This window comes from Phasianus colchicus, chromosome 8, assembly GCF_987193195.1.
Source record: "Phasianus colchicus chromosome 8, bPhaCol1.hap1.1, whole genome shotgun sequence".
Taxonomy (NCBI): Eukaryota; Metazoa; Chordata; class Aves; order Galliformes; family Phasianidae; genus Phasianus; species Phasianus colchicus.
The window spans coordinates 12,427,508-12,450,738 of record NC_143443.1 but is presented as its reverse complement, the minus strand read 5'-3'; the positions used below and the strand labels follow the sequence as shown (position 1 = coordinate 12,450,738).

General features: G+C 44.5%; 2 long non-coding RNA genes across 17 annotated transcripts in view; one reads left to right on the top strand and one right to left on the bottom strand.

The window, feature by feature from the left end:
- LOC116235122 (uncharacterized) overlaps positions 1–2,182 on the top strand; it is a 58,815-nt gene extending 56,633 nt beyond the window's left edge. For all 4 annotated transcript variants that reach the window (XR_016468773.1, XR_016468771.1, XR_016468772.1 and 1 more), the window contains one exon: positions 313–2,182. This is a non-coding gene — a long non-coding RNA (uncharacterized LOC116235122). The remainder of the gene's footprint in view (positions 1–312) is intronic.
- Positions 2,183–16,503: 14,321 nt separating this feature from the next.
- Positions 16,504–22,353, bottom strand: LOC149917025 (uncharacterized). Of its 13 annotated transcripts, none has more exons than XR_016468762.1 (7): positions 22,035–22,353; positions 21,924–21,964; positions 20,386–21,628; positions 20,117–20,277; positions 19,998–20,048; positions 17,555–17,681; positions 16,504–17,115 (listed from the first exon to the last, which is right to left on the bottom strand). It is a non-coding gene; the product is annotated as an uncharacterized LOC149917025 (long non-coding RNA). The 13 variants fall into 13 exon arrangements; XR_016468761.1 differs by having other exon boundaries at positions 20,012–20,048; XR_016468758.1 differs by having other exon boundaries at positions 19,998–20,277.
- Between the last annotated feature and the right edge of the window lie 878 nt (positions 22,354–23,231).

Sequence of the window (23,231 nt, the reverse complement as noted above, 5' to 3'; positions counted from 1 at the left end):
AACGTGTGATTGAATCACGAATACCTACGTATTCATGGTAGGTGTTTGTAGGAATGTTGCACACTCTCTGGCTAGACTTTGGAGAGATCTCTAGCGAATACAATTGAGGATGGAAAATGGAAAGGACAGAGAGGGTTACAAGGGGGCTGCCCATCCAAAAGTGACTAGATGCATTTTCCTCAAAAAAAGAGTCCTGAGCTCTGACTGTATGTTTACCTAGTGACGTGGCATACAACGGTCCAGTTGTTTGAAAAGAGGATCTTTTCATTGGAAGCAACTGGGACTTCTTTCCCCTCTTTTTCCCTCATGCAGCAGGAAGGTTACACACAGTAGAAAACATCTTCTTCCAGAAGACCTTGAAAAACTGTTGGAATGATGCCATGTCCTATAGAAGCTGTGCTGGTACTTCAAATGTTTTTGATATGTGATTCCTAATTTTAGAAGTTGTGCTTGATTTGCTTTGCTGCGGTGTTCCAGGTAGGACCTGCAGTTCATGAAATTGCATGAACTACGAATGTGAGTAAGGTGTGTTCATCAGAAAAGGTTCATTTACTGTTTCTTAGCAGAGCAGAGCTGGTCCAACATCTCACCAATCTGTCTGTTGTCTACCTTCCTTCAATTCTCTCAGAAGTACTCTCTGGTTAAAGTGTGGTGCTCCAGAACAGTAGTCCATGTAAGATTCCACAGAGCAGGGATAATATCCAATTTCTTGTTTTCCTGAATATAATTTCTGTTAATGCTGGAGTGAAAGGCAACAAAAACGGTACATCTTTAGTAAATCTTATGATGTTACCATGAAACTGTGGCTGCTATGAACCAAGTTTTAAAGTGCCCTTCTCCTTTAAGGCAAAAGGGGAAAAGATACCCAACCTGTTTCTACTCCATTGCGACTGTTTTACAAACAATGCTTTGCTTTGAACACGTATTGTGAAAAAATTGAATAGTGTTAACAATTTGAATATTGTGAATATTCTGATAGAGTATGCTAATTAAAAGTCAATTTAGTTACGTGTTTAAGAGGAATCTGATCTCTATAAATCATTGTCCATAGACATTTCTACTTCTCACCCATCCCTGGTGGCATATTATTCAAGGAGTGCAAATGTGTTCTTTAAAGTACTGAGAAAAAGTGAAAAATATGTTTTCTCCCCTTTTCTATTACTGTCACCTTCATAGCAGTTTCCTGGTTGACCAACCCTGCTCTCTGACAGTCTCTGTCACGGAAACTGGAATGGAATTTCAGAGCTGATGCAGGCTGTGAGATGGTAATTGAGTGTGTGACTGAGCTTTTGGAATATGATGTATCAGGTCCGTAGTGCACTTGTGGACTCTCCAAGCCATGTCAGAAAAGAAGAGTTGCAAGCAAACTAGCAGCGCTGCACAAGGCAGAACGTTACATTTGGCTGCTAGTAGAGGTAGCTATGAAGTTCATTCTGGGGGTAGGAGAATTGTCTCAAACTCTTCCTTCTCTGTATTACACCCACAATTTACGTTGTGCAAGCTAACATATTTACTAACAGATCACCTGCAGAAAGATAGTAATAACCATGCTACTGGAATTCAAGAAACAGAAAATAATTGTGAGTCTCATGTAACTGTACTTTCAGTCCCATTCATGAATGGGTTTGGTCCATGAAATGAATTAAACTAATGTATTCATATCATCCCCTAATTCTTTTGTAACATCTGACCCATGTTATTTTATATTTTAACTCTTGGTGAGTGTATGTTGGGATATATCTTGAACTAGCTCTCGTTGCTAATCAAACGCTTAAGGTCCGTGTCGTGGTTTTATGATTTTTGGTAATCAGTATTCTACATCACATCTTCATGTAGTGCACTGGGAGGTAAAGAGTTAATTCTCCAGTTCTGGGTACCTGTCTCAGAAGAGAAGTTGAGTTTGCTGTTCTGTTCCTGTTTCCGTTCAGAGGGAAAAGATAAAACTTACACGTATCTGGAGACAGCCCTTCTTCTCTCTTCTGCTCAGCCCAACTACGTGTCTCCTCAACATTAGAGTAAGGCCTTCAGTTTTTGGACACTCTCATTTTATTTGATTTATTAGCTTCAATTTTAATTATATTGTATTATATTGCATTATATTGTATTATAGTATGTTACCTTGCATTCCGATATCTTATTTAGTAGATTAGTTTGTTGCTCCTCAGATTGTTGCCCCCGCTTTGTTTTTAGGCCCATCTTTCTCCCCGTTTCCTTATTTCCCCCTTTTCTCTTTCCTGGGGCGTGGGTCCATGGGTTATCCTTCAGAAAAGCTTTTCTGTTTTTGAAATCCTTTTTGTGCTTTTGTGAGCTGTACTTTATGAACTGTCCTTTTTGAAATGCATCAAAAGAATAACACGTTATAATATTAATCTCTGAGAACAAACTTTTCTTTGCCTGCCCTGGCCCAATTCTCCACATTCAGGATGTTTAAAAGAATTACTGCCTAAGCAATACTGATGTTATAAGTACAATGTTATCCATTTGATCTGTGTAGCTGTCACAAGAACAACGATCACAGCAAATGTTCTGTTATTCAGCACTGGTAAAGGAGATGGAAATGCATCTATTTAGGTGAATCCTGAGAGACGAGTTATCTACAGAGGAACCTCTCTGATTTCCCCATTCTCTTCTCAAATGGAGATTAAAGAATGAATGCCATTTTTACTGTGTATTTGAGTACTTCGGTGAAGGTGGTTTGACAGCCTTCTCTATAACAGAGCAGGTGGTAGGAGAATACTCTAGGTGGGTTCTTTCCCTCAGGTAGAGTCTGTCATTCCATGTCAATACATGGTTTCCCAAGGTACAAAAAGGTTACAAATTGGGCATGTATTGAGTTCCTGCCCTTACTGCTGATGATTTTTATTACGTGTGTGAAATCATTTCTTCTCAGTATACAGACAGTTGACAGTTTTAAAGCCGATATTCATGCCACAAAGTACTTATTTTTGAATATGTGAAACTATTTCAGGGAAAAATCTCTCAGGCACCATTTCTTCCACTGCTGATAGAGCCTCACGTTGCTTCAGTAGGTCCTGACAAACTTGCGATGTTTTCGGAGTGCAAGGAAAAGCGCAGGTACAGTAGCCAAAAAAAAAAAGTTCAAGCAGTAATACCACACCGTGGAGAGCAATACAGGCAGGCTAATGATGATGGAAGAGGAGAAGGCTGAGGTACTTCACAGCATTTTTGCCTCTGTCTTCATTGTCAGCTGCTCTTCACCGAGGCCCTGAGTGAAGTGGTTGGAAGGTGAGGACTGCATCCCTCAAGCTGTAAGCAAAGATCAGGTCTGCAGACACCTGCGGAACCTGATGGGTCCTGATGAAATGCATCCCAGAGCTCTGAGAGAACTGGTTTATATTGTTGCCAAGCCACTGTTGATGATTGAAAAGTCATGGCAGTCAGGTGAAGTCCGTGGTGGCTGGAAAAAGGGTGAGGTCACGCCCTTTTTTAAGAAGGGTAAAAAGGATGAATCGGGGAACTGCTGACCTGTCAGCCTCGCCTCTGTGCCTGAGGAGATTGTGGAACAGATCCTCCTGGAAGCTGTGCTAGGGCACATGGAAGAGAGGGAAGTGAAATGAGACAACTGGCACGGCTTCAGCAGGGGCGGATCCTGTCTGAACAACCTCCTGGCCTTTCTTTTTGTGATGGCATAAAATGGGGAAGAACCATTGATATCAACTATCTGGATTTCAGTGATGCTTTTAACACTTTCTCCCACAACATCCTTCTCTCCAATGGCTGGACCCTTCAGTGAATGAGGAAAATGAGTCAATGTCTGGAAGCAGACCAGTGACGAGTGGTGTCCCTCAAGGGTCAGTAATGGGACTAATGCTCTTTAATGTCTTCATCAGTGACGCCAGCAGTGGGATCAAGTGTACTCTCAGCAAGTCTGTGGACAACACCATGCTGTCTGATGTGTTCAACATGTTTGAGAGACAGAACGAGGTCCAAGGAGACCTAGGCAAGCTCAGGCAGTGGGGGCCCTGTAGAATCTCAACAAATCCAATTTCCAGATCTTCTTGCACCTGGGTTCCCAGGGGATGAAAGAATTGAGCACAGCCCTTCCAAAAAGGACTTGGAAGTACTCCTTTATGGGAAGCTGGATGTGAGCCAGCAATGTGCCCTTACAGCCCAAAAAGCCGACCGTATGCTGAGCTGCATCAAAAGAAGCGTGGCCAGCGGGTCAAGGGAGGTAACCCTGCTCCTCTACTCTGCGCTGGGGAGGCCTCACCTGAAATACTGTGTCCAGATGTGGAGTCCTCAGTGCAGGAGAGACTGGAACTGTAGGAGCTCATCCAGAGCAGGGCCCCAGAAATGATCCAAGAGATGGAACAGCTCCCCTACGAGGACAGGTTGAAAGCTGGGGCTGTTCAGTTTGGAGAAGAGAAGGCCCAGGGACACCCAATAGCAGCCTTTCACTATCTGAAGGGAGGCTGTCAGAAAGCAGGGGACAGACTCTTTTCTTTAGCAGGGTCTGTTGTGATAGGAAGAGAGGAAATGGTTTCAAACCACAAAGGAATTCAACGATACACCTTTGCTTCATACACACTTCCATATCAGGTGCCATTTTGTCAGACTGCCCATCTGCTGCCATCTGTCACATGGCAACAAAAAGTAATGAAATATTGGTGGGAAGGTTCAGACTCCACTGTCATACCACCAACATCCACCTCTGACGCCGTGGGCCTACATAATACAGTAGGAGGTACTACTTCTGGAGCAGACCTTGTATATTACTATTATCTGGTGATATCACAATACGTTTGAAAGACTTTTAGCTGAGCCCAGTGTTATATTGGACACTGTCTATATATTTACATATTGGTGTATATATTTATGCATAGATTAATCTTTAGCTACTTTTCTCTCTGTAAGAAGATGCTGCCAAGGACTGTCTTTTCATTGTGAACTTTTGGCTTGTAGTAGCAACTGCAATCTGTTGTTATTGCACAGGCCATCCGCAGACTCTGTATACAGGAAACACCATGGCCATTTTCTGCACAGGGAGCTAAAAATGCCAAATGCAGTGAAAAGGAGGATTTAATTTTTTTATTTTTTATTTTTTTTTACATACTGTAGTGAATTACTTATTGCACAGAGCAAGTCTTTGTATTGATGAGAACTATGTAAATATTCAGAGCGATTCATTATCACTTTGTTAAGCATTTCCATCCACTCATGTTACGAACGAAAGAAAGAATGGAAGAAGTAGAGGTACTGCTTTGCACTGAGCTTACCTGACACTTCTGCTGTGACACGGTGCCTGTCATACTTTGAATACGTTTTCCAGCTGCTTCATACTTTTGTCTCTTTACACCCAAGGAGAGAGGAAATCGCCCTGTCAGACTTACCAGCTGTTTCTGGTGTTATCTGGACTGGTTATAATACTCAGGAGGGAATATTGTTCTTTCATGAATTGTGAAACTCATACAGTTCACGGTTCTGTTGTGAGGTTGTATGAAATCTGCCAGGTGATTGTTCTGTTCTTGACCTGGAGATAGGGTTATCTTTCAAAGAACTGTCATTAACTGTGTCTAGATTTCAGTAAATCAACCCACAGAGCCTTATCATTGGGATCATCCTTACAAATGTGTCATGATCTCTCACCATCCGTAAACTTCCATACTCTGAAATCACACTTTCCTACGGATGATCTCAGAGCAGGTTTCCTTTTGTTACGCTTTGAAGGTGAATTTTTCATTCTGTGCACACGTGAATTTCTACCTGCACAGAGGAGCGTGTGAATAGCAAAGCCCTAGGAAGAATTAAATAACATTTATCCTGTACTTCCAATTGATTCGCTTCCAATGTGCCCATTAACCTATGAGACTTTTTAAAACTTCATATGAATGTAAAGATTCCTTATGGATGTGAGGCATAGTGTAACATTTACATTCAAACGAATGGCTGAGGATAAGAAAAAAGAAAGAAAGAAAAAAAAAAGGTAGCAAGGAGGGTTATATCTTGATTTTTCCAGAGATGTTTTCAGGTGGTGAGAGCGCACCTGTGCATTTGTGCTGTCAAAAAAGAAATAAGCAGTATGAGTTTTTCTGGAATAAAAAAAAAAAAAAAAAAAAAAAAAAAAAAAAAAGATGTAATTGTAAATATTTGGCATTAGAACGCCAACCCAGAGCAAGAAAGCCCAAGGCGTTCTGTAGGAGCTAGTTACAGTAACTGCCTTGAAGAGCCTTTTATAAACGGCTTTATTGTATTGCCCTCTACCGGAACTACCGAAGATTGCCGGCTGATGCTTAACGCGGAGAAAAAACTCGGGCAGGAGAGCCGTGAGATGGATACAATTACGTTGTTACACACTGCTTAGCAGAATCGAATGTTCCTGGATTTGGAATCCAAAGAGGGGCTCGGGTTTTGTTCTGTCTTACTGAAGGGATTTTCATTTATGTAGAGAAGAATCCGTGCATGCAGGAGAGATCCAAAGTTGCCCAGAAAATGAATAGCGTACCCTTGAACTGAGAGGAAAAGAAAAAAAGAAAGCTTTCTGAGTTACAGAGGCAGATGGGTTCAGTGCTGATGAGAGAACTGTTGTGTGAAACTGTGAGGAAAAGTCTCTGGGTCCTATGCCACCAATTATTATTAATTACTATGTTTGCATTCAAAAAACGCTTAGCTTTTCCTTACTGAAAGATTTTTATTATTATTATTTATAATCATCCAGCACTTGACTTAGACCATTTTCCCCATTAAAGCTTTAGGTCACTCAATGTGTCCTTTGTTACTGAGATCCAAGGAAGAAATGAATCCCATATCGGTGCATTCTTATCTTAAAACAAGAAAGGGATATAAATGGTCAGCTCATCCTGAATCCAAAGTAAAATCTTCAGTGTTTCTCCTGCCACAGGTGCCTAAATTCTACTGCTATTGTACCATGAGGCTGTTATGCCTGTTGTCGCAGCTTTAGTTGGATGACTTGAACTTTTAAACTAAATTATGAAAATAAGTCAGAAATGTACTGAAATGAGAACTTTTACTGATGCAGTCCTAACGTGGAAAGATTGAGTTTTGCATGAAGCTGTGAAAGTTTTCATGGGTGAATTCACAGATTTTCCACGTTGTAATAATCCCTTAGAAGAAAACCTTCTTTCCATGCAAGGAATTGGAGAATGTGTGATTTACTCACGGCAGCAAGCTGAAGATCAGACTTGTTTTGTGTAACAGATGAAAGATCAGGTCACAGCTCTTGGCCCTGTAAGATACACTGGCTGTAGTTTCATTCCACCTATTTAATTAACAGGTTCTGTACTCTTGTTCAGCCTTAGCAAGGTCATCCAAGCCTTTGAAGGAAAAGGAAAAAAAGTATCGAAAGGACAGATTTAAAGAACCAAGTTAATTGAGTTTTGTATATGTTAGATTTCTCACAAATAAGCCAGCAGGGCATCTCCAAATAAACAAACACGTTCAGGAGTTGTTCTTTCTGAAGGCGATTCAGCAGTCCTACAGTACTGTCCACGGTTTGTTGCGACCTCCTTGCTGGAACCGAGAATTTACGAGCGTCATTCTGCTCGTCTTGGCCCTAAATGTTGAGCTCTGCTTTTTGTGACATTGAACGAATAGGGTAAAAGTTAGGAGGACTCACCTGTACTTTTAAGGGAGCCGTACTGATATTGTTTTCATCTTAGCATTTCATGGCGCATGTTTTGATTGCGGAAGTAGCTGTGATACCACTGTCAGTAAAAGCGTGTTAGCATGCAGTATCCCTTTATGCAGCGTGTCAAAGTTGGAGATATGTTTTGAAAGTCTTTTCAATATCTCCGTTGCGAGGATGATGTAAAAAGGCACATTTACAGAATTTGCTCTCGTGAATTACTCATAGAAACAGAGAAGGTTCCTGCAAAACTGTGGTTTGAGGCCAAAACGCAGAACTATCCTGGAAGGGCCTCATGACGTAGCTGGGGGTTTTCACAGGTGTCTTGAGGCATCTTAAATGCATTATTTCCCCTCATGGAATGGGGAAATGGAAGGATCTGTTCTGTCTCCATTTCTCCAGTAAGCAATGAGACTTCGCTAGAGGTGAACTGATGCGTAAAGGAATAGCGACCTCAGCAGACCAGCAGATGACATTACTTCGATTTTAGGTCTTTAACTTGTCTTTTCCTTTTTGTGAAACGAATGTCAAGTAAATTGTTTTACATTAAATGTTCCATTTAACATTGAGTGAGAATGAGGAAAAGAAAAGCAACTATTTAGCAAATGAAGTCTATATACTTGATACACACGAAAATCGTCTTCTTTCTTTTTTTGACACTGTTGCTGTTAGAGTGGAACCCTGAAAATCCTATTTTCACTGAAGAAGGAATTTTCTGCCGGGACTGACGAAGAGATAGAACAGTGTTCAGCCTACTTAATAAAAAACAATACTTTGTTTTTGTAATTAGTCTTTATTTTGAAAAATGATATGTAGCGCAGTTGACCTTTCCTCCACTGTGTCTTATAGAGATACGTATGTATAGAATACATCTAAATTTGCTTTTAAAAATAAATAAATAAAAACAGAAAGATCACAGACTTAAAATATCTTGAGTGAAGACCTATGAAGAACTGGGGAAACCTCCGGTGATTTCCAACATCAAAGCTCACCCTTTCTTCTGCTAGCTTAGCAGCCTTCACATTAATTTCCTGCTTTATGCATTGTCATAAAATTTTGCTTGTATGGGTAAATACTAAGAATAAAGTTCAGAACAGACTGGATTTCGTAAACTGGGTGTTGTTTGTTTTTTTTGTGTTTTTTTTTTTTTTTCAGAGGCTAACAAAGTTGTTTTTCAGGACCATCCGCTGCCTATGTTTTCAGAAAAGTAAAAATGGCAAAATTTATCACGTGCCAAGGGAGAGCATTTGTTCAACTGCACTCTTAAGTTGTGTAATACTAAACAAGCAGTAAAATACGTGACTGTGGCCAGGAATAAAACCGAAACAACTGATTATTGCAATGCCTCTTCAGACACCAAACACTGCTAAGAAGAGAAAATGTGATAAACAAAAGGATGATATTGTAAAGTGCTGAAGAGAACAGACTTTACGAATGATAATTAGTGTATGTTTTACATGCACTGCCAGGTGGATGAGGCGAAAGTGTGCATTTGTCAGCATTATTGCTCTTGGGTTTTGATTGTTCAGGCAATTTTAAGTGGCTGTATTAGAAGGGATGCAGAAATGTCACAATAGTTTGCACCGTCTAATAGAGGTTGTCTAGCCACAACTCGGAGAAAAACATATCGTCTTCCTCATGTGTTTGAAAATAACCTTTCTTCCTTGAAATCCTATGTACTCTGTCCCACAGATCCTGCTGTATCCGAGCTTAACTCCAAATTCCTTGAAGTCAGTAATAAACTTTCCATACAGTGAAAAGATATTCGGCTGACAATCTGTTTCCAGGATCTAATTCTTATCTTTTTTTTTTTTTTTTTTTTTTTCTGAGGAGGGGGGGGGACGAGGGGACGGAGGAAGTAAGTTCCATTGTTGTTTATAATGTATATGCGGATTACTTTCTGATGGTGTGAATTTAATTAAAGTTATTTTGTTAACATTTTCTGCCAAGAAGCAGTTCTTGATTTTCACTGGTTTAAATAAGTAGGAAATAAAGGTCAGCAGTTTTCTCTGTCTTCAAAACGCTGTGACTGTAGGTTACACGTGGCTTCAGAGATGTTCCAAAAGCCAGCAGAATCTCGGTCCTCTAACATGAGGTTTAGACAGCAAACTTTAGACCACATATTATTGGAAATATTTCCACACAAGAAATACTGCTGAAAAATGTTCTACTGAAACTGTTTTCCTCCTTTCTCTTCTTTATTTTCAGTTTGTAAAAATGAATGTTTTCAGACAACTTCCACTGGTAACCTTTCCTTCATTCAATGCACAAATAACCTAACGAAGAAAATGAGCCTCCCAAAATCAATCATCTTCAGGCAGGTACTCGAGTCTATTTTGCTGGGATTCCAGATAAGAAACCTAATTGCTAGGGGCATGGCTGACCTGAAGAAACACTCTAGTGACATTTTTGAGGGATCTTGAGTCTTCCATGAGTGGAAACGCTGCTTCGTCTCAACATTTTTGGAAGCAGAGATGGGACCATTTACTTCTCTTCTAATGAGATGCTGAAAAGGATAGAAAAAAAGAAAGCTTAAAACACTGCTAGAACTGTCTCCTCTAGTTCACTTCTACATGTTTTGGTTTTGGTTTTTTTTTTTTCTGTTTTGGTTATAAAGTGATCTGTCATTAAAAAGAAATACTGGTTAAAGCCTTTTCATCCACTCCACCCCTGACAAGAAGACGTTTTCTGAAGGCAGCAGAAGAAACTGCACCCAGCTGCTCTTTCTCTCACCTTAATATTAGGGCTTCTGCCTGTTAAGCAGACAATTAGGTACCAATTGCTGCAGAAGTCTGGAAGCTTCCCGTTGGAGAGCTGCACGGGGACACATTTCTTACAGCACCAGAGTGTTTGGATGGCTTCTACATTTTCCTGCACTATCTTTTAATAGTTTTTCAAGGGCAATAGGAATTTCCAACAACTGCCCCTCTTAAAAGTCATGATCTAATTGAAAGTTATGATATAAAAGATGACATTATGGCCCATGACAGGGCAATGTGAGGGACCCGAAGCTTCATTTAGAGTCTGGATTCTAGCTGAAACTCTTGAGGAGATAATGGATGATGTTATTACATGTAGAAGTCTCACATTGATTCAGATTCACTCTGCTAAGGGTGAGCATGCTGGATTTTGCAGTTGAATGTCACACGGTCTTAAACGTGACCTTCGTTTGAGATCTATCACCCACACGAAAAAAGAAAATGTTACAGAATAAGTAGCTTCTCTATACGGAATAAAGTCAATTCTGAACTTTACTATCTGAGGAAAAGTGAAGTAGGCAGTTTTACGCTGGCTACAAAATCCAGAGCAACGAGTCAACATCAAATAGATTTTTAGAGAGATTCCTGGTGGGAAACTTTCAAGTTTAGTATCGAAAGATGGAGAATGCAGATATACTTAAATAAGAAACAGCCAGGTGGATTTAATAGACACTGTGCTAGGTAACCTCTAAAGAAGAGGAAAACCCTAGTATTAACAATAATTTTCATTGAGTAAAATTAGATATTCTTAATACTGAATATTTTTATAAAGAGTTGTGCGTATCTTTTTCAATAATTGTTTTAAATAATCTTCATCTGCAACCAAAAAATAAAATTAAAATTAAATGAAAATCCAACATTTTACTGCAAAAGTGATTCCAACCAATTTAAAACAAAGGTTACAGTAATGTGTACCCATGAGATTTTCAGACTGAGTACTTAAGGGTCAAAATCTGGACTGTCATTTTCCAACCAAGCCGCATTTTCCCCACTGGTATTTTTTCATCCATTTGTTTGCTTTAAGCCACGCTGCTTTAATTTGAAATGCTCAAATGCACACTTAGCCTCTGAGCATGCTTCTGTTTCTGGGTTTTAGGCACCTTGTTTGATCTTAGTCTTCCATTTTCTTTTTGCTGGTTTTGGACCCACATTTTCTATTTTGAGCGGTTTATGGCACCCAAACTGAACTCTAACTTGTAACTGAAATCTTTTGAATAAAAATGTAGTCAAGCCTCTGTCCTTTATCCTCCACAAAGAGGGCTGTGGATCTCTTTCGTCCCATTCAACTCGTCTGCCAACAAACTGAGTTGTCTAATAAAATATAAATCTGGTTACAGATTTACAGCTGAACACTGGCTATGTACTGCTAGGATGAGAAAGTGGATACAAGTTGCTAAAAGGAGATGTCTTCTCTCTGATGTAAATCTGCTGAGGCGAGCGACAGCGTGCCTTCCGAGATTTGCAGCGTGGAAGCGTGGCTGATTTCCGGTCATTCCTATTTTTCACGCAGCCTGAGTTTGGCTCACACATCACTGACCACATACTAAAAATGGAACTCTGTTTACATTTCATGTATTTTCACTCCATTTCTTCTTTCTGGAAGGCTTGTTGGGCTCACGTCCTCTTCTTTCTGGCATTCTTCCTCCTTTATTTTCTCGAGTTGCATTTTAAGAGCGTGAATGGAATGCTTTGTCTGTTTCTCTCCCCTCACCTTGTGATTACTTAGCAAGCAGCTGAAGGGACTTTATAGCCCTCTTGGTGTATAGGCAACGTACTTTAGAGAAAGGTAGGTTTGTCAATTGAAGTCTGCTACTTCGGCATCATGTATCATCTGAGTGTTACCCGATCAAAAATAACACCAAACATTACAAGAATCGTAATGCCATCCAATCCATCTTTGTATGGGTGATTTTAGCATTGTCGCAGGGGGTTATACCTCTCTACCTAAAGCTTGTGTATTGACAAGAAAGAAAGCGGGAAACAAATAGGGCTGAATACTGCATAGATTTTGAAATTGTGCTTGTGAGGACACTGACAAGCTTGTAATAGATTCACTCTTTTATTTTTCCCTTCTAATGATGCTTACAGTCTTGGAGTACTTGGAGTTCTCGTTTGTGGTCAGAATTTCGGTTTCTCTCTCTCGAAGCACTTGATTTTTCTTCAGGCAGCCTAATGGTTTTCCTTTGATGCTGTTATTTTACTGTAATCAGATTTATATTTTCTTACACAACTTGGTTTGTTGGCAGATTTAGTCAAATGTTCTCAGCGTACCTTCGATGAGTTGAATGGGACAAAAGAGTTTCACAGCCCTCCTTGTGGAGGATAAAGGACAGAGGCTCGACTACATTTTTATTCGAAAGACTTCAGTTATAAGAAATGAGGTTGTAATCCCACAACCGGAGTGAGCAGGGAGAACCAACTTTCCTGTAGAGTTTCTCACTGAAGTATGTGACAGCAAGTGCTCTTTTTTTTCCTTTTCTCTCTCTCTTTTTTTTTTAGCTAGTGATCATTTTTCAAGGATTTTGAGATGTAAACCTTCGATCTACCCTCTTAACCATTTTCTAAGCTCGTATTAAGCTGCTCTCTTTCTAGTATCACATCAAAGTCTCACCATTTCATTATTTTTTTTTTAGAAATTCCCACAAACAATGCTTTTTTAAACACAGAGCAGTAAGTATTTATTTTAACTGGCGGTCAGTAAAGTTTCCCAAGACCAGTCTAGTTTTCTCACAACAGAATTGCGTTTGCGATCTCCTCATTCATTTGTTGCCAGAGATTTGTCGCTTCAGTTCCACCTTGTCCTGTGGCTACCAGGCTGTAGCGGAAATGCCAGATCACAGCTTGCACAGGTGATTGCACACCTGGTGGGGAGGCGGGGCCAATCCAGGGGAGCTCAGGTGCATGCAATGCAGCTGATTGTCCAGGAGGGGTGGAGCCAGGGTCCACGCCTTCCCAGGCCTCATTTAAAAGTTGGCAGGGGAGGTGAAGGTGTGTTGCTGGTGATTTCTGTCTCCTGGAGACCTTCAGAAGGTGAGCGGCTGCTTTTCTTTGTTTCTGTATCCATACCTGCTGCAGCAGCAGCAGCAGCATTTGGGCTTGTTCTCATTTACTGTAGCTGAGGGCTCTGCTACCCTGCTGTTGATGATGTACTTTCCATCACGTTACATTGCTACATAGACTATGTAAATGCTTAGTCCCCCTCCTGTTTATAAGCTTCCTTCAAGTGCTAGGGGATGCAATGAGGCATTTTCTTCTCTGAGATCAGCAAACCCAATTCCCTCAACTTTTCTTGATAGGAGGAGTGCTGCAGCTCATTGCCCATCTTTGTGACTTTGCCCTGCACCCACTCTATCAGCTTCAGTTGTCTCTTGTGCTAAGGGCCTCAGGTGCAGGGCTCCAGATAAAGCCTCGTAAGGGCAGGATAGAGGGGGATGATTGCCTCCCTCTCTTGATGCACCCAAGATATCCTTAATCTTCTGGGCTGCGTGTGCTGTTGGCTCACATCGAGCTTCTAGTCCACTGGGACCCTCAAACTCTTCCCTGCAAGGCTAATCTCAGCGAGTTCTTCGCTGGTCTGTGCTCTTATCTAGCTAGGCGCTGGCCTTAGCATGCGTGTTATCAGGCCCCATAGACTTGTACACATTCAGTCTCATTGAGTGGTCTCAGACTCACTCTTCTCTTACAGTGTAAGGGATTTTGATCCCCCCGACCCTGCCCAGAGGTTTAGGGATACGAGAGAGATGGAAAGCCTGGCTGCCAGCGAAGATTGAGTTGAAGAACACATTGAGCACCTCAGCCTTCCCTATGTCTGATGTTGCCTTTTCTCACTTATGAGAGCGAGTACGTGTTCCTCGCCCTTTCTCTTCTTAGCAGTGTACGTGTAGAAATCCCTTCCTGGTTTTATTTATTTATTAATTTATTTTTTGTAAATTTTCTGCCCAGTTCAGTGTCGTCTGAACTGCTGGGGGCTGGAGTACTCTCATGCTCTCAGGAAGACATCCTTAAAGAACTCCTTTTTGACTTGGCATTTGAGAATATCTCTATTATTCTTCTGCATGGGGAGTGCTATACTCTATTGTATGTATTAATTTCTAATTAGCCTCCACCTGAATTAACTGAGAACTGTGAAGCATATCCAATGTTGCAGAAACAGGATCTGTCTGAAATAATTCTGTTTGCCTGGCTTTGTTCCCTCTCGGTGCAGGGGATGGAGGGGGAGAGAGGGAAGAACCAAGGGGAGTGATAGATCTTTTTGTTTTCTGAGGATTTTGTAATGAGAGGGCTTTAATATTGGAACTCTACTTTCTACTGGAGGGATGATATTTGTTGTTTATTGTCCTTGGGATTCTATATGCTGTTGAGAAACACTCACGCAGAGGTAGGTAACTTACAATGAATGTGTTTTACTCCCTGGCAAGCTTTGGCAGAGAAGCGTGGTGTCACCTGGTCCCTCTGTGGACATAGCAGATTCCAGCATGCTTTGCACTTTACAGGGACTCTGCGTACTTTGTTCCTGCAAGGCAATAAATGCTGCCTTGAAGAATGCAGCAATTGCTTCCCAGAGTAAAGAGTTCTGGTGGGGTGGGATAGCATAATGAAGTTGTTAACTCTGTGCTCAGATCAGTGTTTATTCACAGCCTCACAGGAGGAGGTCAGACTCTAAGCAAATCTCACAGAAAGGGAGAACAAGTTTAGTCTTGCAATCCCTGAAAAATCTTGTAGGCAAATTCACTTTTTTCAAAATTACTGAAATTCTTGACTGTTTTTTTTTTTTTCAGGTAGGCCTTCTTAACAGCATGAACCCTCTGGGGGGTAAATAAAACTAAGGCTTCTCAAGCAGAGAATACTCTGTGGTGTTAACAATTTGGGCCACTAAAAAGGATGTTTCATAGATAAAACTTTTTAGAAAAATAAGCAAAACAGTATTAGTCAGAGGGGGGGAAAATGCCACTGTGAACTTACATCCAGACATCCAGAAATCAGATGGGTTGGAAACCAGTTATTGCTTGAGAATGGCAATTTAATTTCTTCTAAAAGTTAGATAATTGCCCTGTCTTGGAACAGGGCAAACCTTTCCTGCAGCTTTTCTAATTGAAACTTCAGATTCAGCCTCCTATCTCAGCATAAGTAATAGAGAAGAGGGTTCAGTGAGTCAGAGGATGACTTTAGAAACATACTTTTGATTATCCTCCCTTAACAAACTGTTATTAAAAACAATGTAAAAAGGCAGCAGCCCACCAGCAAGCTTACTTTTCTTCCTCAGAGTTTACTGGACCCATTTTTGTGAGCTTTTGCTAGGCTTGCAGGGTCTTAGTTCTTTGGAAATGCATTTGGAAGGTTAAGTGATTGTGCCTGACTTCTCCAAGGCCAGCGTGTCAGGGTAGCGTGAAGAGCTTATGCTGTAAGCAGTAAGACTTGCACGATGATACTTGAAGCCTTCCCTTAGTTTTCCTGCTTCTACTGCTGGTTTTTGGTGTGTCAAATAATCTGTGAACTGAGAACAACGAGGTTGTATGAAATTTAAGAGACCACCTCTTATCACTGTATGGGTTATTTTTAAATAAAAAGAAGCTTATCCTGTAGCGTATAGGCTGGGGGAAGAGATTTGTCTCCTCAGCACAGTAACTCATGCTGCTGCAGGAGGGAAAGTAACTATAAAGAGAATTACTGCAAATGAGCGTAGGATCTTCCCCCCATGCAACTGTGGATTGGCATTAATTAAAAAGAACAAAGGTCAGTGTGAAGTAGGGAGTAGGGCTTTTACATACGAGTTGTCATAAAAACAAAAAAGGAAATCCTTTCTTCTTTTCAGCCAGGGGAACACACTTGTGCAGCCCAGACCTCTAGCTAGAGAGAGAGCAAAATAGAGCTTATACTGTTGTTTATAAGGAAGGATACACTATAAAGACTAGTATACATGCTGGAAGCTCTTCTCCGAATGTGCACCCCCCAAGAAATACATTAAGAATCAACAGAACAGGTTTTTTTGTCTGTTGAGCATTATAGGTGTTACTTGTTGTCACAGGGTTAACTAGATCAATCCATGCCCGTGACAGGGGGCAGTAGGCCCCTGCCCTCCCTACCTGGCCCCACAAAATGGGAAGGAAGGGAAGAAGAAAAACACAGCAACAATCTACAGAGGTAAACTTATTTTACTATGATATTGGAATGCAAGATAACACAATATAATACAATCTAATTGAAATTGAGACTAATAAGTCAAATAACATGGGAGAGAGAGTTCCCGAGACCGAGTCAAACCTGAAAAGCTTGGAACGCACCCTCCAGCACCCACTGCCAGGCAGTAAGAGGCCACCCCACCCCAAAGGGTCAGATCCCATGACTTCCATAATGTGTAGGGATAGGTACCTGGAAGTGGAGCATTAACACTTGAATTCCAGTACATGATGTTTTGATGTGGAATACTGAAAACCAAAAAAAAACATAAAACCACAACAATCCTACTCCTTGCTGAGACTATTAATGGTAGAAAGCGCTCATCCCACACTAGGGATTACGATAAGTTCCTTCACCAGAAGATGGTTGGGTACCACAGCCCCAAGCCAACGGCATTGGAGAAGCATTTGAACGTGACATTTGGATACTGTATTTGAAGTGCAAGTAGTCACGCACAGAGCTACAAGTTGTGGGCCCCTTCCATCACAGGATTTCCTTGAGATTCTATACACCAGGCACTTCACGGAGGCTTGTTGTGTAGCGGCTTATGCTTTTCCTCTCATTTTAGGCAGCCCTCTGGAAAAAAGTTGTTAATCACCTGGAGCAACAGGTTAAACACCTGCTTGCACTAATGAGTCAACCTAATAACACAGACCCTGTCAAAGTCAAGTCATGAGTCTAAATTAACTAAACTTCCTGTTCTGCATCCTCTAGTTGTTGCAATTCAGTTGCAGCAGAACTGGGGCATGAGGAATTAAAATGGTAGTTAGTTAATAATTGTAAACTCTCCTGAAGATACAACATACTGCATGCAAACATTTAGCGCAAAGGCAGAACCATGTCTTTTGTTAAAAACTGATACAGCACAACATATTACTGTCATTTTTAGTAGAGTTCAGTTTGGGAGGAACTTACTGAGATATAGCACAAAGGTTTTCACCACGTAGCACACTCCTGGGTTATCAAGCAAGAAACCAGATAGAAGTAAACCAGATAGAAGTCTCAGTGAACTCACCTTAAAAAAAGAGACCAGAAGTTTGTTGCAAGACAGTCAATCTCACTCCTTTCTCAGGATAGCACACCCATCTTCAAGCTGGGGAAGCTGTACCACATTCAAAATTAGCCACCGCACAGAAATTCAGCTGCAACAATACAAACACCAGAAACACACTCGGTGATTTCATTCAGTGAGTAAAGCAAGTCTGAGGCATTGTATGGTTGAATTAGATGACTAGCAAACATTTGTTATTGACATAAGTCTCACTCTTTTTTTTTTTTACAGGACATGCAAAGCTAGATGGCCCAATGCAAAAGGAATCATTCTTCTCCCCTTTCTTATCCCTCAAGATAATTAAGCTAATGGCATTAGACAGGGAAGGAGTCCCAGGCACAGAAATATCAGATGCATCCTTTTTTTGTGGTAAGCATGTACTTCTTTTGCTTCAAGTTGAAGACACACAAATAACCACTTTACCACAAAAGCTTTAGCTTACTAGCTGTTCTTTTTAGTGCAGATATTGTCAGGCATCCCAGTTACCACACAAGTCTTTTCACCAAGAGTAGAAACTGTCTTCACTAAAAGCTGTGGCAAGGTGATGGATCCATTCTTTAGAAGAACTATCATCACCCACCTTGCACCCCACAGAGGGGGATTCTGTTACTAATATTTTGGGAACATGCCTTGAAAGGAAAACGCAGTGGCATCTAGAAATTCCCCTATACAGTTTTGCTTCAGCATGATAAATAGAGCAGAAGACACCTCTCAAACAGATCTAGTTCTTCCACTGTTTCAAAGTTACAAATGGTTAAGTTTCAAGGTGCTTGCCCACCAACTCAGCACATTTTGAAATGCATGCTCTTTAATGTTAGGCATTACCCACACAATATAATTTTACTTTTACAGATACAAAACTGTGCAGGCCTTGTTAGAGACCTCAAGACAAGATTGAGTAAGTATTTCCTGTTTAATTTTCCCATTGATCTGGTTTTCTTCCAAGAGCAGCCTGCCAGTCCCAGAAAGAAGAGCAGCAGCTTCCCTCCTTCCTGAGGGTCTTGGTCTACTTAGGCTGCTGATATTGTATACATCCTGCATATGCCATAACTGGTTTACTCCCACACACCACAGTTGAACATTACCTCCAGCCACCTTCCCAAACCCCCAGGGCACAGTCAATTACTAAACAGAAGAAACCTCAAGTCACAAGAGTTGCTTCCAAGAGGGCTAACCCAAGTTTTGAAAGAAGTTAAAAACTCTCCTCCTCCTAGCCCAGGAACACTCTCACAAAGCAGCCATCACCATATGGGAGCCACTGCATGGCCCGGCCCAAGGGGGGGGGGGGCAGGCCGCCCCCAAGGGGGGGGGGGGGCAGGCCGCCCCCAAGGGGGGGGGGGGCAGGCCGCCCCCAAGGGGGGGGGGGGGCAGGCCGCCCCCAAGGGGGGGGGGGGGCAGGCCGCCCCCAAGGGGGGGGGGGGCAGGCCGCCCCCAAGGGGGGGGGGGGGCAGGCCGCCCCCAAGGGGGGGGGGGGCAGGCCGCCCCCAAGGGGGGGGGGGGGGCAGGCCGCCCCCAAGGGGGGGGGGGGGGCAGGCCGCCCCCAAGGGGGGGGGGGGGCAGGCCGCCCCCAAGGGGGGGGGGGGGGCAGGCCGCCCCCAAGGGGGGGGGGGGCAGGCCGCCCCCAAGGGGGGGGGGGGCAGGCCGCCCCCAAGGGGGGGGGGGGGCAGGCCGCCCCCAAGGGGGGGGGGGGCAGGCCGCCCCCAAGGGGGGGGGGGGCAGGCCGCCCCCAAGGGGGGGGGGGGCAGGCCGCCCCCAAGGGGGGGGGGGGGCAGGCCGCCCCCAAGGGGGGGGGGGGGCAGGCCGCCCCCAAGGGGGGGGGGGGGCAGGCCGCCCCCAAGGGGGGGGGGGGGCAGGCCGCCCCCAAGGGGGGGGGGGGCAGGCCGCCCCCAAGGGGGGGGGGGGCAGGCCGCCCCCAAGGGGGGGGGGGGGCAGGCCGCCCCCAAGGGGGGGGGGGGGCAGGCCGCCCCCAAGGGGGGGGGGGGGGCAGGCCGCCCCCAAGGGGGGGGGGGGCAGGCCGCCCCCAAGGGGGGGGGGGGGCAGGCCGCCCCCAAGGGGGGGGGGGGGCAGGCCGCCCCCAAGGGGGGGGGGGGGCAGGCCGCCCCCAAGGGGGGGGGGGGCAGGCCGCCCCCAAGGGGGGGGGGGGGCAGGCCAGCCCCACAACCCACCAGAAAGATTTCCGAGACTAACCTTCCCACCCTCCCACCTAAAAAAAAAAATAATCTCTTTGAGATAGTGCAAATCCCAGCAAACAGCCCCCATACTAGAAGCACTGCATGCATGCAGTGCTTCTGGTTGCTCTGAACACCCACCCTCACAAGACAAACATCATAAGCACCAAAACCCTGACAACAGAACCCTCCACTCCCAAACACACCACATACTCAAACCTGTAAGAAAAGCACATCACCATGAACTCCATACCGGAGACAACACCGGGATCCTCACTCCAGCCTTCACCCTGCAAAAAAAAAAAAACAAGGCCACTCAGAAAGGAAACACCCCACATCCCCAACACAACCAACCCACCTTGACTGCTCCTCAGACATTTCCTCTCCTCCAAAGACTCAGAGATGACATCTGGAGCAAGTTGTTACACCACCTGTCCAGAAACAGAAATAAGGCCATCTTTCTTGCCCTTTCTCAAGGCTGCAGTGGCATCAGCTATCCTCCAGTCTTCAGGCATTTTCCTACAGGAAAGATCAGAACAAATGAGAGCACTCCCTCAGCACACACAGGCATATCCCATTACAGCTCAGGAATTTGCTGGCATCCATTTAAACTAAATGATCTTTTACCAGTTCCTCCAGAATCCAGGGTTCCCAAAGAGCAGTCTCAGTACTGATCACTGAAGCCAGAAAGGTATTCAGGGCACCTGCCCCATAAAGCACAGGCCCACACATTCTCTACTGCTTTCCTGTTGACAAACTTACAAACTTCTGTTAGCCTTGACCCCCCTCCCAAACACAATACCAAGAGGGCCTCAGCAGGCCTCCTGCCATTCCCATACAGTTCCTTACTCTTCAGGATGCAACACTCCAGTATCTACAATTGCTCACAGGACCCCTTCTAATGCTCAAACCCAAGGGATACCTCCAAGTAAGCCCCTTAACAGGAGAAACTTGGCTCCCTTGAAGTCCAGCATTTCAAAACTATTCATTGCTTTTCATCTTCCACACAAGATCCTGAACACAGCCACCCCCAAACAGCCCTTGCACAACAGGGAGCTCCAGCAGTAACTCCCTCCTCGATGGCTCCTTCATCTCCTGTGTCAGATTATTTTAGCAACACATTGCAGGAACCTCCCAGAATAAGCACAGCTGGCAGGGTGGTTCAAGTCTACCATGAGAACTAATGCCCACAGCTGTGTGCAGAAGGTCTCATCAACTTCCTCATCCTGGTCTGCAACAACCAGCCCCAGCTATGTTATCCACACTTACCTGTCTCTTGAGCCTCACGTGCAAGCACTCCACTACTTCTTCATTCTTCCCTAGGCAGAGCTCGATACATTCCCATTCTCTCACTGGAAGAGCAACTCCACAACAGCATTCCGGTTGTGCAAGCTGCCCCACCAGGTCTCCACACTGGAAGCAAGATCACGCTCCTGAAATTACACGTGAAGGAGGAGAAAAAGGAAATAGTCCCATCCTGCTCCCTCCCACAGCTGCAAATGGGAGAACGGAGGCACCCGCAAAACCCTCCTGGGGCGCTGAGGGCATCCCGGGGTTGTGCTCGGTCTCAGGCAGTCGGGCAGCAGCCCCGTGCCGGCCCTTCTAGAAAGCCACGCGGGAGCCCGGCAGCGGCGCCGCACCGATGCCAAAGACACAGGGGTAGCCGAGCAGCAGCCCTACGAATGCCCTAAAAAGAGAGATCTTACCGAGTGACTGCCAAACACTCACCGCTTCGGGCTGACGAGAGGGCCTGCCACAGTCCTTGCTCAGCCTGCAATAGGAGAGAACTTACGTTTCAACAGCTCTCCGCGTTGCTTCTTACTCCCAGGAGCACCGAGGCGTCAGGAACACGGCACCATCCCACTCGCTCCTACCGAAGAACCGAAGAGAGCTCGAAGAACTGAAGCGTCCGCTAAAAAAACTCTGGGGAGGGGGGGATTGAGAGCACCCCGGGGCTGCGCTAAGATTCGAGAATCTAAGCGGCAGCCCCTCAGAAAACGCGATGGGAGCCGGGCAGCGACGTTACATTGGCTGCAAACAGCAGGGGAGCCCGGCAGCTGCCCTACGCCGGCCCCGAAAAGAACGGAATCCGACCGCCCAAGATACGCTAACGGCTCCCGAGCGCTCATCACCTCCACGGTCCCCTTACTCCCAGAACTGCTCACCGGTTTGGGCTGAGCCTTACCGCGAGAGGTCTCACAGCAACCTGAAACAAAACGACACAATGAGAACATCACAGAGAAGCCCGCGGCTCCATTTTAAACACCCCCCCGTACCGCTTTCCCAACCCCAGCAGCGTTAGGACCGGACAAAGGAACGGAGGGAACGGAGCGAACGGAGGGAACGGAGCCCGCTCCGTCTCCCACGGAGGTGCGCAGGAACTGCCCCGTGACTCCCAGCAGCCTCCGGCGGTGCTTAAAAGGCTTTGGGACGGGCCCCGCCCGGGGCCCCCGACGAGGCGCAGCTGTGCGCGGCCGGCCGCGGCACCGCGGCACCTGGGAGTCGTTGGCTGCCTCGTTAGCGCAGCCGGCCTCGTTAGGGCCGGCCCGGGGCTTTGACAGATTGGCGTGCGGACTCTAGACCAGAATTAGGGATTTAAATGACACTTTAAATTACAGTTCGTTACGTGCTTCTCTTTTTCGCCTCATCGTGAGACTCATTAGTAACTTAAATAATTGTGCCTAATTCAAAAGGATCGCTTTGCATCTGACACGAACGGAACAATAGAGCATCGCCCCTCCAAAGAACGTCCCCAGCCTTCCCGAGGCCCCCACTGCCTGCCGTCTCCGCTCCGCTTTCCCTTGCCCAACGTCCAAACAAAAGAAAAGAGAGGAAAAAAAAAAATTTTCTTTGTTGAACCCGTAAAAGCTTTGTAGCTCAGAGAAAACGTGACTAAAGATGGCAGTGGAAATATGGGATAATGATGTCACAAATGTCCAAACGGGTTAATGATACAGATGAGAAAATTGCCAACCGGAGAAATTTGAAGCGGAGCTTTACAAATGCTTCTCTGCGGTGTTGCTCAGGACTACGTTCACGTGTCTTATAAATCAGAAGGAAGACTTTTGGTGACGTTTCAGTTACACCCAGTTAAGGGCACAGGTAGTCTGTGAAGACCTCAGCGATGAAATTCACTTTACGTAACAGTTTAGATCTTAAAACACTCGTTCTTATTTCTTCTGATGGTAGAACTGTGAATGTTTTGATTGTATGTTGTTCTGGATATGTTCTCGCAGCCATCAGCAGCGTCACATGTGAAAAGGGAGATCTGAACGTGCAGAGTGAGGCGAGAGATCCCGCTGAGGGGGCACGATGTACGGTAACATCCTCGGGCAGAAGAAGCAGGTTCGGTGCCAGGTCGTCTCGCAGATGAGCAGCACCCTTACATTTATACAAGCGTTACCAGGGAATCGTCCTGAGAGACAGAGAGCATCGTAGCACAGAGCTTACAGTTATATGTGTGAGCTGTCACT